This window comes from Gigantopelta aegis, chromosome 12 (genome assembly GCF_016097555.1).
Source record: "Gigantopelta aegis isolate Gae_Host chromosome 12, Gae_host_genome, whole genome shotgun sequence".
In the NCBI taxonomy this organism is placed as follows: Eukaryota; Metazoa; Mollusca; class Gastropoda; order Neomphalida; family Peltospiridae; genus Gigantopelta; species Gigantopelta aegis.
The window spans coordinates 35,987,775-36,005,267 of record NC_054710.1 but is presented as its reverse complement, the minus strand read 5'-3'; the positions used below and the strand labels follow the sequence as shown (position 1 = coordinate 36,005,267).

Sequence of the window (17,493 nt, the reverse complement as noted above, 5' to 3'; positions counted from 1 at the left end):
GAGGGAGGAAAAAAAAGTTGATTAAATGAAAATGACCAAGCAGAAAAATCATAAACGTGACGTTAATGTGTTTCCAAAGTAATGACAGTTTTCACGATAATTAATACGTCCCTTATTTTCCAGTGGCAGGACTGACTGCATGGTGTGGAACTCTTTGTACTACAAGTGAATTAGGTGATTAATTAATTACGATGTTTGTTTTTCACGTCTTTGTGGATAGGATGGGAACTATAGCTCAGTGGTATAGAGCCTTCGATCAATCGTTTGAGGTGTTATGTCCTGACCAAGTGTTACAGTAGCCATATACATGTATTCAGGCATCAAATAAACATGTAGTTTAATAATATGTGCTACAGGCATGTGTGCAGGAATGTTAGCAGTGGGGATCTAGACTGTGGCATTTGAACTTCAATGGCAGTGTTTCTGCCAGAGACAAATTTTTGGGTATGGTGTTATGAAATTGAATATTTACAATGTATGTGGTGAATGCAACTGCAGTCGATGGGGGATATGGGGGGCTTCCACCAGAAAGAAAATGGGTTAGGGGGTAGAAAATCATACAGTAATGGTAAGAGTCATTAATTTTGTCAAAAGGTCAACTAAAAAAAATTAAATCTGCAAATAAGTTTGGGTATGGCGCCATACCCATTTTACCCTCTGGCAGAAACCCTAAATGGGGAAGGGTTGAGTCATAATTCCTGGAAAATATATTGGAAAAAAACATTCCTTTCCTTTCCTGAGGTGTCGTGGGTTTTAGAATTGATCGTTCTCGGTGGACCAGCATTGTTCTATTCCAACAAGTGTCTCAGAAATGGTACCTGAAATATTATCGTATGTGCAGTTGTCTATGAAAAAGTGCATGTAAAAGATTGGTCAATGTATCAAAAATTATACATGAAGGATTGTGGTTGGTGTTGTCCTGTCTATGGAAAAGTGCACATAAAAGATTCCTCACTGTTATTGAATAAGGGTAACCTATGTGCCAGTGGCGAGTTTTCCTCTGTGAAAAACAAAATAGCCATACACATATACAGTAAAATCTCGTTGGGTCGAACTAGGGTCGAGTAGAATACACCGCAATGCTCGAACTAAAAACAAATTCCTGAGTTAAACTTACACGATGTTGACCGAATGGTTACGTCAAACTACCCGATGGGTCAAACACTTTTTCGAGCACCGACAGGGTTCAAGCCATTTGGATTCAACTATAGTTTATATTGTGTTGTGGTGTTGTTAAATGTATGTTCTCTCCTGGATGTAAAAGATATCAAGCTGTTGTTACATGGTAAGAGTAGCCTGTGTGGTGGTAGTGGGTTTTCTCTGTTGGGTACCATGCAATGAACAGTGTCTCAAAGTGTGTTGATGTATGTGTTTGTAAACAGTATATTTTTATATTTTAGGTTTTGCAATTGAAGACTTCCATCCATTCACAAGTTTTTCTTCTCTCCTGTCTTCAGCTTTCAGCAGGTATGATTATGTCTATCTATATTTATGATCTTATTAATAGATGTTAAAGTTAAAGTTTGTTTTGTTTAATGACACCACTAGAGCACATTAATTAATTAATCATCGGCAATTAGATGTCAAACATTGGTTAATTACTTTTTTTTTTAACAGAAACGAAAATGGAGAGAGAGTAGTCTTCTAGGACAGGTTAATGTTGAGCCATGTTGGGTCCTTGATTTCATGCTTCAGGTACATTCCATCATGGCAACATTGAATCCTGAAGGAAGCTAAAATATTTTCTATGGTTATGTTCAGTACATAGATATTGTGGCGAAGTGCTCACTGATGTTTAGAATGGTTCCTATCCTATCACATCCATGTGGGTCAGGGTCCGTGCTTATAAAATCTTTAGAGTCTAGACTCAAATCATTAATCATGTCATGCAGATGCAGTTTGTCCACAGATAGTGCTATGAAGTTAAGTCTCAAGACGTTATTAAAGTCTTAAATCTAGACTGTAAATGTATGGGGAATTTAATAGAACAGTGAGAGTTATTAGCAGTTTGTACAAGCCAGAAGATGCATGTGTAGTTTTGATGATAAGTGTTTCTAAATCGGTCCAGCTAGCACTTTTCAGGCGCTATGTCAAAGCTGTCACTGGGTTTTTGTAAAAAAAAAAAAAAATGTATGTCTGTTGGAAAAAGATGTGTTGCTATAATAAGTCTGCTGTGATTGGGTCTGGATTTCAGACGTTAGCTTCGGTTGTCACTGGCTGATTGGTTTATGCTAGCCTCTAGCTCAGTGGTAGAGTGCTCGCCTGATGTGTGATGGACTTGGGAGCTTTCCTGTCTAGACTAGTACTCCATAACTGGTACATGCATGCACATACATTTATCCTGCATCCACCGTTTCTATTGACAGAATATGATGACAGATAAAGCAAAGTCCTATCCTGCTACTAGCAGGATATGACTTTTAACGTCACTCATGTGACATGTCACGCATAGCTATATTACAAATTTGCTTATTTGACCTCTAGGTATCATACAATGTGGCTGAAATAACAGAAATAATAGCTTTTCCCCTTAATTTTTATGGTCGGCAGATTAAAGATAATAACTAGTTAATGATGTAAGATATCTACGTTATCATGCTAAATGAGACATCTCACATTCTTACCTTCACAGAATAAAGCAGATATCCGACGTCATTAACTAGTTATTTTCTATATATGTGTCTTAATTGTTCCCACTTGCATCGTAGGATCAAACCACCTCAGTGGATCCATTCTCTGATTTTTTTTTTTTTTTACTCATGTTCCAACCAGTTCAAAGGCAGAGGTATGTGCAGTACTGTCTGTGGGAAAATACATATAAAAGATCCCGTTATTGCTAATGGGAAAATGTAGCGGGTTTCCTTTAATCCTATCAGTAAAAATATACCAAATGTTTGACATCCAATAGCCAATGATTAATAAATCAATGTGCTCCAGTGGTGTCTTTAAATACAGGTCTTCGGATTTCATGGAAACGATTGTTTCCAGTACCGTGTCGGTAATATCACGGAACCAATATTTCTTTTCCATGATTATTATATTGAGTATGACTATTCAACAAAAATAATATGTATATAATAAAACAGTGTCTGACAGGTTCCCATGATCACAAGGCACGGAACTGAAAGAGTGTTTTTCCCATGAAATTTGAAATGCTATGGCCTGAAAACCCCCAACTTCAACTAAACTTCAACTTCGACTTTTAACTGTACCTAATTCACAACACTTTATACATGCATGCCCAAGCACAGATCCAGCGGGGTTTGGGGGTCATGACACCCACACTTCTTCTGAATTTCCTTTTTACTAATTTTAAAGTGTTTATCCATAAGAGCAAAATGTTTTTCTTTTCTATTTATTCTCAAAATATATAACTGGTTTTGGACCCCCCCCCCCCCCCCCCCACATAAACATTTCTTCCAAATGTCTTTTTCACTCAATCTAAAGTGCTTATCCATAAGAGCGAAATGTTTTACTTTTCTAGTTATTCTCATGTATAAGTGTTTTTTGGACACTCCCCTATCCCTTACCCCTCCTCAAGAAATTGTGGATCTGTACCAGTATGCCACATGTGAGGTGGATACATAACATTTGTCTGTATAGTGCTTTGTTAGCTGGTATTGCCTTTCGTTCATCAACCACAGCAAGTAACAACAAGCATTACAGCTCACAATGTGGTACGAGATTAAACGCTTGTAAGTCAATCACCATAGGTTTCACCCAAAGATTGCAGTGGGCAGCATACCATAATAGAGATTGACTCATTGCTCTTTGATCTTTGCTGCCCTGCCAGATATAGGTGACCAAAGGGGATAACTTGTTCAACCCATCGGTGCTGAAGGAATGGAAATGGGAATGTCTGTTGAATGACACGCTAAGTCATTAGCACATTTTAAGCTGTGTCTAACGTAATTAATGAAAGACATACATGTAGTAGTACATGTTTAAATGACATAACATATTTTATGCTGTTTAACATAATGGAAAGGATATAGAGCATGTACTACATGAGTGGCCACTAGATTTCATTTATTTTACAAGTTGTAAAACATATCTAAGAAGCAAAAGTGAGTTGGATACATTTTTAAACAAAGGTTTGTAAGATAAATGGTATCTAATGGACACGAATGCAGTACACTATTTCTGACATATCCTCAAAAAACAGTTTTAAAATAAATTTGAATGCCTTTTTGAACTCAAACCTATTTACGGCCCTGGAGCTTTTTGATAACTTATGTGTCACATATACGTCAATTTCAGAGTAACTTGCATGCTGATATACGTCACAAAATGATCAATTTCGATTGTGCTTTTTTTTCATTGGATGGAATGGCATTAGCGACATGCATGGTCATCACCTAGGAACAGCCAGTCATTTGTCTTTAAATTGTTATCACACGTATATGTGTTAACAGTAAGTGTTATGGAAAATAACGATTGATGTTCTCACCAGTGGGTGTATAAGAAATAAGAAATGTGTTTAATGACACTTTAGTATGTTATGCTGCGTCTATTAGGTGTCTAACACATACCTACCACACACAAGAGCTACATGTATCAGCTAAGCAAAAAGTTACTTCTCATGTGCAGGTAATTTCACTGAGTTTTTAGCCTCGCATGGTTGTGAGGATAATATACATGTCAGGCTCGAAACGGCCTGTGACCAGGTCGCCAAATACAACCAATTTTCCATTTGGGCAGTTTAAATATTTAAAAAATATTGGGATTAGTTGCCCAAATAATATTATGTGGGCGATCTTCTTTAGAGCTACAACACATGAGTCACCATTAATATTTGTATTCCACATTGAAATCTTGCTTGTGGTTCTCTTACTATAATTTACCAACATCCATTATTATTCTTTAGGCCACCATATTTTTTTAGTGAGTTTCGAGCCCTGCATGTATCTGTCATGTTTGATATTTTTGGCCATGCATGGCAAACGTTTCACCATGAGCTGAATTTAACAGCTGACCATTGGAAACACAAAACTTGCATCAGAGTGACATCATTTGTTACAGTCATTATTAAGCAAACTACTCAGCACTTAGCTCATCGTGTGCGATAAAATTGTTAGTCAGCCAACAGCTGAGAAAAAAGTCTACATTAACATTTTGCTCAGCTGATAGCTCTTGTGTGTGGTAGGTGTCTAATATAATGGTTATTGTAAAACAGTCTAGAGAGTGAAATGAAAAATCCATAGTATTTTACATGGGTTTCAAGAGGACAGGGCAACACATACCATGGCCTTTTGATATACATGCATGCTTGGAACACTGGTTTGAATTAGAAACAATTGATGGATCTGCTGAGGAGAATAGATCATATGATCTGCTGTACCATCCGTGATTGTTCCATTGTTGAGCTACCTCCCACCTCTACCTAGGGCGGGACGTAGCTCAGTGGTACAGCACTCGCCTAATGTGCGATTGATCTAGGATCGATTTCCGTCGGTGGACCCATTGGGTTATGTCTCATTCCAGCCAGTGCTCCATAACTAGTGTAACAAAGGTCGTAGTATGTGCTATCCTGTCTGTGGGATGGTGTATATACAAGATCCCTTGCTGCTAATCAGAAAGAGTAGCCCATGAAGTGGCAACAGCAGGTTTCCTCTCTCAATATCTGTGCAGTCCTTAACCATATGTCTGACGCCACATAACCGTAAATAAAATGTGTTGAGTGCGTCGTTAAATAAAACATTTCCTTCCTTCCTTTCTTCCTTCTTCCTTCTTGCAACAAATAAACACAGAATTAAAAACCAAAAAGTATCCCTACAACGGACAGCAATAATTTTTGTTCAGTGATGAGAACCTGCCATCGGTAAAGCCCTTAACCTGTAGCAATTCATATTGAAGCTACTGCATTTCGAGCCCTGAGCTATTGTGTGTAATAGGTTCCGAATTGTACTGTGCCAAGGTGAAGATATACAGTATTGAGTATGTGAAAGCATGTTTTGTTAAACTTATTGTAACTGTACCTTTTAAATATAACTAATGACGATTTTCTGTATACATGAGATCTATAATAAAATGAGTAAATAAATATATTACTCACACATGTACATGTACAAGTGCATGCACCTACCACACATCAATATGGTGGATTGGCTTGTATAGCAAAGCAGTTTTTTTGAAGGATGATATACATGTAAGATTCCAAATTGGGTTACAGCAAAGCAGGGTTTTTTTAAGGTTGATTTAAGATTCCAAGTTGTGCTGTGCCAAAGTATGGCTGTAGCATCTTGTGAAAAAAGATTTTGTTGTCATGCAGCTTGTGTTCTTCGTCATGTAGGTGGTATTTTAATGTTTTTTATGTAGCTTTTAAATTCAGCAATATGTAATGTACGGTAATAAAAATTAGATTCAGTGTGTGTTTTAATTCTTACAAATGTTGTAACACTGTGAGTCCTTGGTACTGATGTGTTCTTCTGTTAAAAACCCCAAAACATATCTTTTAGAAAAGTGTTTTATATATTTTGTTAACATGCACTGAGTTGAATGTTCATCTCCATGTATGACCTAAAAACAAAACAAAAAATTATTAAATTAAAAAAACAAAAAAACAATTATTGTTTTAAAGACAAATGTTTAATATATTTTTTTAACATGCATTGACAGGGCTTCTAGAATTTTTATTTAAATCCACTAGCCATGGGATCAGTGTTTTGTAGCCACTGTTAAACATTCATTAGCCCTACTTTAAGTAAATACAGTTTTACTAATAATCGGATATGTCACCTAAAGACGGGGATAGAGCTTAAAAACCCTTAGATTTAGGGAAGAGGCGCAGGATATTCACATTAACAAAACAGACTTAAATGCAGCATTTGACAACTTTGTTTTTCACTAACCGTCAAGCATGGAACTAATAGTTATGTACTAGCCCAACATTGACTATCACTAGCCATGGGAGTGGGGCTACCACAATCTAGAAGCCCTATCGGGCATGGCAGTAGTAGTTATTTACTAGCCCAACATTGACTATCACTAGCCATGGGAGTGGGGCTACCACAATCTAGAAGCCCTGTCGGGCATGGCAGTAGTAGTTATTTACTAGCCCAACATTGAATATCATTAGCCATGGGAGTGGGGCTACCACAATCTAGAAGCCCTGTCGGGCATGGCAGTAGTAGTTATTTACTAGCCCAACATTGAATATCACTAGCCATGGGAGTGGAGCTACCACAATCTAGAAGCCCTGTCGGGCATGGCAATAGTAGTTATTTACTAGCCCAACATTGAATATCACTAGCCATGGGAGTGGGGCTACCATAATCTAGAAGCCCTGATTGATATGAACATAGATCGATGGTTTTTGATAGGAGCGACATTTTAATTTCATGAAATTCCAGTTTTATTGTCTTATTTTTTGTCTTTACATCCATTGTCTTTCTTACCTAGATCCACTAAATGTATGTTACTGGATACCGGAAACATATTTCTTGTCTTATCCTGGATTCAAACTTGCAGAGGTTTACTTCTTTGAACATCTGCATCTTATAACAGGTAGATAAAGATGAAGAATGTATAGTCTTGTTAAACACCTTGTCTTTGAGGTTGTTCTCCAGGAATAGTAGCACACACGCAGGCACCGTCTCATAATACACACTCCAGCCAGTTTTTATCTCCTCTTGTATACACATACCTGTTTGTACCGCTCTTAATCCACATTAGCTGTGCTGCTTCCAAAAGAGTTCCTTTAATTGTGCTTGGAACAAGATATGCTGCTTTAAAGCATTAAGTTTAAGGATTTTACAGCACATGCAAAGTTACAAAAATGTATATACAGTCATATCTGTGATAAGCTAGCAGCCACCAAAGGGAGCATCAACAGATGGTATTTTTAAAACAGGTGACTGCTTAATACAGGTCAGTTTGTATTATGTGTGTGAGTTGATTTAAGAGAATAAAAAGGTAGGCTTTCAAGACCGGCAATTGCTTAACCTTTACGTTGAGTGGGTACAGGTTTATAATTTTTACTCACATATATTCACTTAAATGTTTTATAAATACATGAAATAAAGTTCATATATGAATCGGTAAGTATTATTTTCGTGTCTTTTTTTGTAATTTTTATTATTTTTAGATCGGCTAAAGGTGATTAAAATTAGGCAAAAAATCGAAAAAGTTGCATTTACTTATGGGCATTTGTGGCCAGCTGTCCAGTATTTATGTCCATTATTCCCGATAACAGTGGTTTTCTGACCAGAATTTTTTTTTAAACCCGAACTACGATTCATATTGCAATATTTTGTAATTTTCGTTGTTGGTAAAACTATCAAATTTATTATCAAATTAGTTGTCACAATCAGCTATCGATCCCTGAAAATGACCGCGACGTGCCGCCATTGTTGTCAAGCGAAAATACTTGCCGAAAACCACTTTTTGAACTCAAAATTTCAAGGTATTTTCAATTGAAAAAATCAAAACAAAAGCCACCATTTTGAAAAAAAATCTTTTTTCTTTTATTATATTTCCGTTTCCAGTGAGTGTCGTGTGCAAAACGTTGGGAAATATGAATTGGGGAATGCACTGTATACAGTGTACAGTATGTCGACTGACGTGACGTCGGGCGAGATATCTCGCCTGCAGTACTCAGAAGGTTAATATGGTCAGTTTGTAATTATATTAGTTGATTTGAGAGAATAAAAAGGTGCTTAATACAGGATGATTTATATTAGATAATTTCGGAGAAAAGAAAGGTGGTCCATTAAAAAAGTGGCTGTTTAATTGAGGTGTCCATTCGAGCAGGTTTGATTCTTTGTATGATCAATTCAGGAACAGTTCTATAAGCATGGTTTTTCAAATCTAATTTAATATATACATTTGTAGAACAGATTGTCTTGTTCTATACTAAACAAATGTTTTCCTGTTCCAACCAGTGCCCCATGACTGGTATATCCACTATATATAGATCTAGTATTAGAGGTTATTTAGCTGTAATTTAAGAGCGGGGCTGAGGGTATGCACCTTACTTAGACTTTAAAATGAAATACATTTACGTGATTCTGATGATTTTAAGTGCTTTAGTCTAACCCCCAAATCCTGGCATGAATAGTGTAGTGTATTGCACAGTCAGAATCGGTGTTGTGTTAAGGCCCGAATTAGTGGTCTGTTCAGGTGATTGTGAATTGGTTGTTATGTTTTACATCCGGTTTCCGGGGAATACAAGTTGTGAGTTGAATCTCGTGTTTGTTGTCATTTGTGGTTAACTCTTTCACCACTAAGTATGTGATGTGTGTTATTTCCCTGCACACTGAGTTTAAATAGCACATTTTGAGTCAAACTGGATAAGGGTTAAAATTGATTAAATTGTCAGTAATTTTGGTTACAAACTATACATTTTCAGAAAGGAGAAAGGCTAGCCTGTTAAAATATTAATATTTTGAAATAATATAACCCAGCAGGTAATAAACAGGTAAATACAGGTAAATTTTGCATATCATTCATATATTCACAAATTAAATAGAGAAAAAGTGTAAAAACAAATACAATGTTGATTAATAAATTGTGCCTAGTTAAACAGCATTTCAAACATAGTTTTAAAGTTGTACTTACAGTTTACAGGATGCTCAGGTTAATTACAGGTTCTGAACATTTCCAAAGTTCCAAAGAATATTTATACTGTTCATCAGTCTTTTTCAACACAGAAAATAACAGTTTTGCACACAAAATATATACACACATAATTATTTACAGTTAACACAATTATTTACATGAAGAGTTCCAGTACTCTACAGGTGTACTTGGGTGTGGAAATCTTTAAAACAGGTGTTTTTGGGGTTGCAACACAAGTACACATCACATTTGTCACATTTCATGGAGGTCTTTCTCTGTTTGTGGGGATTTTCTGAGTAGTGCACTCCAGGATTTGCATTGTTATAAACTTTATGCTTCAAGTTACACACATAACACAGGTTTTGTACCTTCACCTGGCACAGGTAGATGATTTTTCCCATCTAGTCGAATCAGTGCGTTTGATGCATCACTTCTTGTCGACCCAGCACAGCTCTTTGTCGTCCTTGGAAACCTTCAATGAGTTGATGCGCCAAGTCCAGCTTGAAAGATAACAGTCTCGCCGTCTCTTCCCAGGTAGATCGTGGTCGATGGTGTGTCCCTCTATGATGTAAGCGTTGTATGTTGATATTTCAAGCAGTTTGTGCTCGCCTCTCCTATACCATCGCATTGTCTTCTTCTGTTTATTCAGTCTCGTCATCTGGTCCATTCGGTCGATTACTGCGACGAGGCTGGGGGCAGGGGAATTCCACTCTGGTGCCATCTTTCTTTTTCTTGTTGTTGTCAGTCCTTCCTGTTCAGGTATGAGACCGGTACTAAGGTAGTACACAGTACGATTGTCTTTCCAACTGTGGGCGATTAGTGAACCACTCTGTCGCCATTCCATGTGGCCTCGGGGTTGTCGGTTTTCTCGGCCTTTGATTTTACCCAATTCCACAGGAAAACCTTTCCTGTGACATCTCACTGTGCCGCAGATGTCCATTCCAGGTAATGAGCGAGAATTGGACTTGTATAGAAGTTATCTGGTGTACACAGTTCTTCCTTCATTTTGAAGATGTTCTGTCAGTGCTATCACAACTTGACCACTCAGACCAAAATACTTGTTGACACCTTTCGTAAATCTACCAACATACACATCAAAATTGTGACAGTAAGCGGTAACTCCATCGAGGACCCACATTTTCAATCCAAATTTAACAGGTTTATCTTTCATATATTGTTTGAAACTTAGCCTTCCTTTGAATGGAATCATAGCTTCATCCACCGAAATATGTTCATGTGGAACATAATTTGCTTTGAAGGCATGACGCAAGTTGTCGATCATTAGCAAAATTTAAAACAGTTTATCATTGTGATTTACTGTGGCGTCATCCGAAAAGTGCAGGTACCTGCGTATTTGCATGAGTCTCTTGAAAATATTTTAGGAATTTCAGTCCGGATAAAGGGATATTCTGTACCTTGGTAAGTACAATTCATCTCTGTCACAAGTTTACTATGTCCATGTACGCCATAATAGGCTTTCATTTCCTGAATGTCACATTACCACACTCCTTTGTGTTTCCGGGATCTGTCATTCTTTTTCTGGTGGCATTCATGTTTGTAAAATCTACAATTTTTCAAAGATTGTATTTGAATAAAAACAAGGAAAAATAATCAATGGCCTTTGTGTTTATATCAAACATTTTCACGGGGCCCGGATTTGTTGTAAAAGTTGATCGGCACCTCACCAGATATGGCTCACCTGTCCAGGTAAATGCAGGTGCATGGTAAAACAGTGGCAAGTCATCCTGCAAGTCATCGTCGGCATCGCTGTCTTCCATGTTGGCAGTTCTCGCTCACCAATCTCGATCAAATCAAACTCGCCAAAATCCATATTGTCCCACATTTCATCGTCTGAAAACTCATCATCCGAATCTCCGCCATTACTTCCAACACGTGAATCTTGTTCACATGAATCCATGGTTAAATATGACCAAAACAATGATAAAAACTTTGAAAAACTATTAGCAAACTCGGAAAAACATGGGCGCAGCCATTACTGAGTGTTTATGGTCGCGCGAGATTTCAGCTAATTATAATAACGCCGCGTCACTCGGCGCCAAATATGAACAGGTGTAACAAGCCGCTATACCGGCCTGTCGGGGTGAAAGGACTCGGCGATCGTAAGCCGGTATACCGGCCTGTAGGGGTGAAAGAGTTAAATCCAGGTCATCCATACTAAGAAACGTAACAAATGGCGATGAAGATGTCTTATCGACATTGTTAGAACAATGGCGGTCTCTATTCTTACCGATTTGGGAGGAATTGCTCCATTCGAGTGTAACGGCGAGGCGTCGAAAATAAGACCACGTTGGAAATGATGGAAATGAGCTTTCAAACTGTATGTAGAGGGAAAAGGCTCTTTTGTTACACTGTGCTGGGATGGATGTTCAGGACATATTTTATACGCTTGACGAACGCGAGGGGGGACAAAATGTGTATGCAAAAGCAATGTTGGCGTTGGATCAACATTTCATTCCACAGGTTAATCAGAAACAGTAGAACAATTTATTACTAGACTAAGACAAGAAGCAGAAACATGTGAATTTGGGGACAAATTAAATCAGCAAATAGTTGACCAAGTTATCGAAAAAGGCCGGTCTCATAATTTGAGAAGGAAGTTACTGGAAAAGGGCAGAACACTTACTCTGGAACAACTGTGTGAGATTGGCAGGGCAATGGAATTGTCAGAAGAACAAGCCCAAAGTATTGAAGGTATGAAAACAGAAGTTAATAGAATTCAAGTGAGAAAGATGAGTTATCAGAAAACCGAAGTTCAAGGGAGGAAAGGTATTGAGGATATCAAGCCATAAGTTACGTGTTATCGATGTGGTAGGATTGGTCATATCAGTAAAGATAAAGGATGTCCAGCACGTAATAAAGAATGCAGAAAATGTCACAGAATGGGACATTTTGAGAAAGTATGCAAAACCAAATCAAGAAAACAGGAACATGGTGGTACATCTAGGCAGAAATTCAAGCCAGTGGTATGTCATGTAGAGGTAAAGCATGAAGGTGACGATCATTACTTTGCTTTCAGCCTACAATCTGAGGAGAATACAGAAAAAGCAACTGCAACAGTTGGTGGTGTCGAACTAAATTTTATTGTCGATTCTGGAGCCAGTTGCAATGTGATAGATCGAAAACTCTGGGAAAATCTGAAACGGCAGGGGATAAAATGTTTGTCTAAAAAGACTAAGAAACTCTTATATCCATATGGTAGTTCGAAACCGTTGGAAACAGCAGGTACTTTCACAGCGGATGTTTCAATAAACGGTAAAGAAATCCAATCTGTGGAATTTGTCGTCATTGAAGGTGAGGGACAGCCTTTATTTGGAAAAGAAACTGCAGTACAATTTGGTGTTTTACAGCTTGGTATTCCAGTAAATTTGATAAAAACTGACCAAGAATTCGTCAAGGAATTTGAAGAGTGTTTTCGTGGATTGGGAAAATTAAAGAATTTTCAGTTAAAGATTCCAGTTGATAAAACTGTGAACCCAGTGGCACAACCAGTTTGACGAATTCCTTTCCAGTTGAGAGATAAACTTTCCAGAAAACTTGAGGAGTTAGAGAAACTTGAGATAATTGAACGAGTGGAAGGGCAAACACCCTGGGTATCACCTGTTGTCATTGTCCCAAAGGAAAAGGGGGACATACGTCTTTGTGTGGATATGAGACAAGCAAATACTGCAGTGATCAGAGAGCGACATCCAATTCCTACTGTCGATGAAGTCCTACAAGATATGAATCAAAGTAACATTTTCACCAAACTGGATATAAAGTGGGCTTATCATCAGATTGAGTTAAGTCCAGAGTCAAGGGAGATAACAACCTTTGTTACACATCAGGGTCTCTATCGGTATCGGCGGTTAATATTTGGCATTAGTTGTGCACCGGAGATGTATCAACGTGTTATTCAACATGCATTCCAAGGTTGTGAAGGAGTAAGTAATTTCTTAGATGATGTGATTGTTCATGCTCCAACTGTGGAAGAACACAATCAATGAGTTAGGAAGGTCTTAAAAAGATTCCTAGACTTGGGACTAACTTTGAATTTGAAGAAATGTCATTTTGGCATGACAAAACTGACATACATGGGACATGAACTGTCATCTTGGGGAATTGGACCAACACATGAGAAAGTGAAAGCAGTTGTAGAAGCTTGAGAACCTGAAACGGCTAGTGAGGTTAGAAGTTTCTTGGGATTGGTAAATATCAGTGGAAAATTAATTCCCGACCTGGCGACTGTGTCAGAGCCATTACGTAGACTTACAAGAAAAGGACAAACTTTTGAATGAGGTAGCAAAGAAGCTAGAAGTTTCCAGGAGTTGAAGTGGAGATTAGCAAAAGCAGAAATACTGGGATACTATGATGCAGATGCACCTACACAAGTTATTGCAGATGCAAGCCCTGTAGGTTTGGGTGCAGTGTTGATTCAGGAGCAAAATGGGAAAAAACGAGTCATCAGTTATGCAAGTCGGAGTTTGTCTGATGTGGAGCGAAGATATTCACAGACGGAAAAAGAAGCATTAGCACTGGTATGGGCATGTGAGAAGTTTCATACTTACCTTTATGGATTGACATTTGAACTGGGGACGGATCATAAACCATTGGAATTCATATACTCTACCAAGTCAAAACCATGTGCACGTATTGAATGATGGGTACTTCGTTTACAACCATACACGTTCAAAGTACAACATATTCCTGGAAATATGAACATTGCAGATCCACTGTCGAGACTCACGAAAACTTTGGTACTAGAGAACGACTCTGTTGCAGAAGAGTATATCCGATTTGTTGCAGAAAACTCAGCCCCAAGAGTATTCCGATTGGTTTCATAGAACGAAAATCAGCTGTTGATCCAGAGATGATAAAACTACGGGAATGTATTCAAAATGGAATTTGGACTGATGTTCCCGATGGATATAAACAGGTCAGAAGTGAATTGACAGTACTTGGACAGCTAATTCTGAGAGGGTCAAGGATTGTCATTCCAAGAAAACTGCAAAAGCAGGTTGTAGATCTTGCACACGAAGGTCATCAGGGAATTGTAAAATCCAAACAAAGGTTACGCAGTAAAGTGTGGTGGCCAGGAGCAGATCGTGATATGGAATACAAGTGCAGATCATGTCATGGATGTCAGTTAGTTAGTCAACCGGAACATCCTGAACCTATCGAGTCAACAAAATTGCCGTCAGGACCATGGCAGGCATTAGCAGCAGACTTACTGGGACCATTACCAGATGGGAATTACATATTTGTGGTAGTGGATTACTATAGTCGTTATTTCGAGATAGATATTTTGAAAACAACTACTTCAGAAAAACTGATAGAAAGCATGGAACGGATATTTTGCACACATGGGTATCCGGAAACGCTGAAAACTGATAATGGTGCAAATTTCGTGTCCAAAGAATTTGAAGCATATTTGTCTGATCATGATATTGAGCATAAAAGAACGACTCCATTGTGGCCTCAAGCCAACGGAGAAGTGGAAAGACAAAATCGTACTTTGCTGAAAGTCATGCAGATTGCACAAGCAGAGAAAAAGAACTGGAAACTAGAACTTCATCAATTCTTACTAGCATACAGATCAACTCCTCACAGTACAACAGGAGTAAGTCCATCAGAGTTGATGTATGGAAGAAATATTCGTACTAAAGTGCCACAACTGAAGTTGAACTATTCAAATGTTGATTTACAGGTAGAAGATCGTGATCGGGAAAATAAGCAGAACAGGAAAGATTATGTGGATACTAGAAGAGGAGCTCGTAACAGTGAAATCTCGCCAGGAGATACCGTTTTGCTTAAACAGAAATGGGAAAACAAACTTTCAACACGATTTGCAAATATTCCTTTCAAGGTAATTGATAAATGTGGTAACCAGATCACTGTACGGTCACCAGGAGGAGTATAATACAAACGCAATGTTTCACACGTTCACAAATATTGTGGAGATCCAAATTTCGCTCAACAGGAGGAGCAGCCCGAGGTCTACATTCCAGGTTACAGTGATGAGGGAATTGATGTTTCGATTAACGAGCCAAATGGGAAAGACAATTCAGTTGATGTGAGATCACCTAGACCACAACGAAAGAAGAAAATGCCAAGTTATTTGAAAGATTATAAGTTAGCTGAATAACGGGGAGACGTGTGAAGGGCAGAATAATCCCTGTCTCACCAGAGAGGTATTTGGGTAGTCTTCCCAAACCTCATTAGGGTTTTATTAGTAGTAAGATAATAGTATTTGAGTTGGTGTTTATTTTTGCGTTACTATTCAATTTTGAAGTGCAAATACTGTTAATACAAGAACATTAGGATGGAAGTGTTATTTCGTTTATAATTATAAGAATATAACGAACATTAACATTCTGTGAAATTGAAAAAGGTGGAATATTTTGGTTTATTTTGGAACAACAAGAAGAAACTATATACTTTTATTTGGAACAAAGGGAGGAATGTAGTGTATTGCACAGTCTGAATCGGTGTTGTGTTACGGCCCTAATTGGTGGTCTGTTCAGATGATTGTGAGTTGATTGTTACATGTATGTTTTACATCCGGTTTCCGGGGAATACAAGTTGTGAGTTGAATCTCGTGTTTTTCTGTTTAAAATAGCCTTCTAAACACAATTTGGGTTTACAACAACAAAAAAACGGAAGAAAAAAAAGGTTTACAAAAAAAAAAAAAAAAAAAAAAAAAGAAGAAGAAGAAAAAAAAAAGGATTCTGTATTTGTTTTGTCCTTAATCTTTGTGTATTGCCCAGTTGCCATCTCCTGACATATTGTATCCTGTCTGAGAATTTACACTAACAGGCCCCCATTATATCTGTCGGGAACAGTTACATTTGAAATTTATTGCCCAGTCAAACAGTATAATCTGCACTCTCCTGTTAATGTCGTTTATTTGGGCTATAGCCGAAGATTTGTGTACTCGATACACGGAATTAGTGGTATTAAACAAAATTAATCAGGTGAATATTCCAAGAACACGATGCCGGAGCTCTCGCAGGCCAGTAATTATTGTAAATTGCGTTGCACTGCTTGAATATGTAACCGATACGTAAGGTAATTATACCAAGGAATGGGGGTTTCAGTTTCTGTTCTGTATCCACTTGGCGAAATGTGTACCAGAGACTTTAACGTGACTAAGATTGGTGAAATATAACAGACTTGGATCAGTCATTGTTAGTTATAGTGTTAGTGGGGCACTCAGTATAAGAGGTGATTTTATTATGCAGGTAGTGTTCATTTTAACTTCTTTATTTATTTATTTTTGTAATTTTGTATTTGCTTTTTAATTTTTTTTTATTATTATTATTTTTATTACAATTATTAATTGTAGTTTTTAAACATTTCTTAATTATAAATGTCATTAAAAATTAGCTTTGTAAAATTTGTATGACTAATAAAAAATATTCTGACACAATTAATAGCAGCTACATTAACTTAAATATATATTTATTTTATAACCAATGCAGAATGAAGAAATTGGTGATTCATATTGTGTGTGAGCTCAAATTATCTCAGAAAATCATATACTAAAATCTTCATTTAAACAAACCCAAACATAAAATATCCAATGATGATGATGATGATATTTTCTTTTAAACACATACATGTTTATATTATTATATTATACAATATGCTGGGGTGTTGTTTACCATAGAGTATGTAGAGGGGATGATTTTCCGTTTCAGATTTTGCCACATTCCGTTTCAGATTTTTGCAAATTCCGTGTTTTTCTGTTTTTGTATTCAATTAGTGCCATGAGTTATTGTTATAAACTATATACATTTGTTTTATTGTTCCAGCTCTGAGCTGGTTTGCTATTGCTATTTTTTTAAATACCTGTAAAACAAAAATTAAAACAAACTTTAAAAAAAAAAAGAAGTATAAACTGCACCACTTGGTTCCCACCTTCATCCGTAAATAAAC

The 17,493-nt window shown here is 37.3% G+C and overlaps 1 protein-coding gene across 5 annotated transcripts in view; it reads left to right on the top strand.

The window, feature by feature from the left end:
* Window positions 1-17,493, top strand: part of LOC121386944 (nephrin-like) — a 211,023-nt gene that overhangs the window by 65,154 nt on the left and 128,376 nt on the right. For 4 of the 5 annotated variants that reach the window (XM_041518001.1, XM_041518000.1, XM_041517997.1 and 1 more), the window contains exon 2: window positions 1,401-1,467. The gene's annotated coding sequence lies outside the window, so the exon portion shown is untranslated. Of the gene's footprint in view, window positions 1-120; window positions 175-1,400; window positions 1,468-17,493 lie in introns of those variants that run through there. The other variant, XM_041517999.1, reaches the window with a different exon arrangement.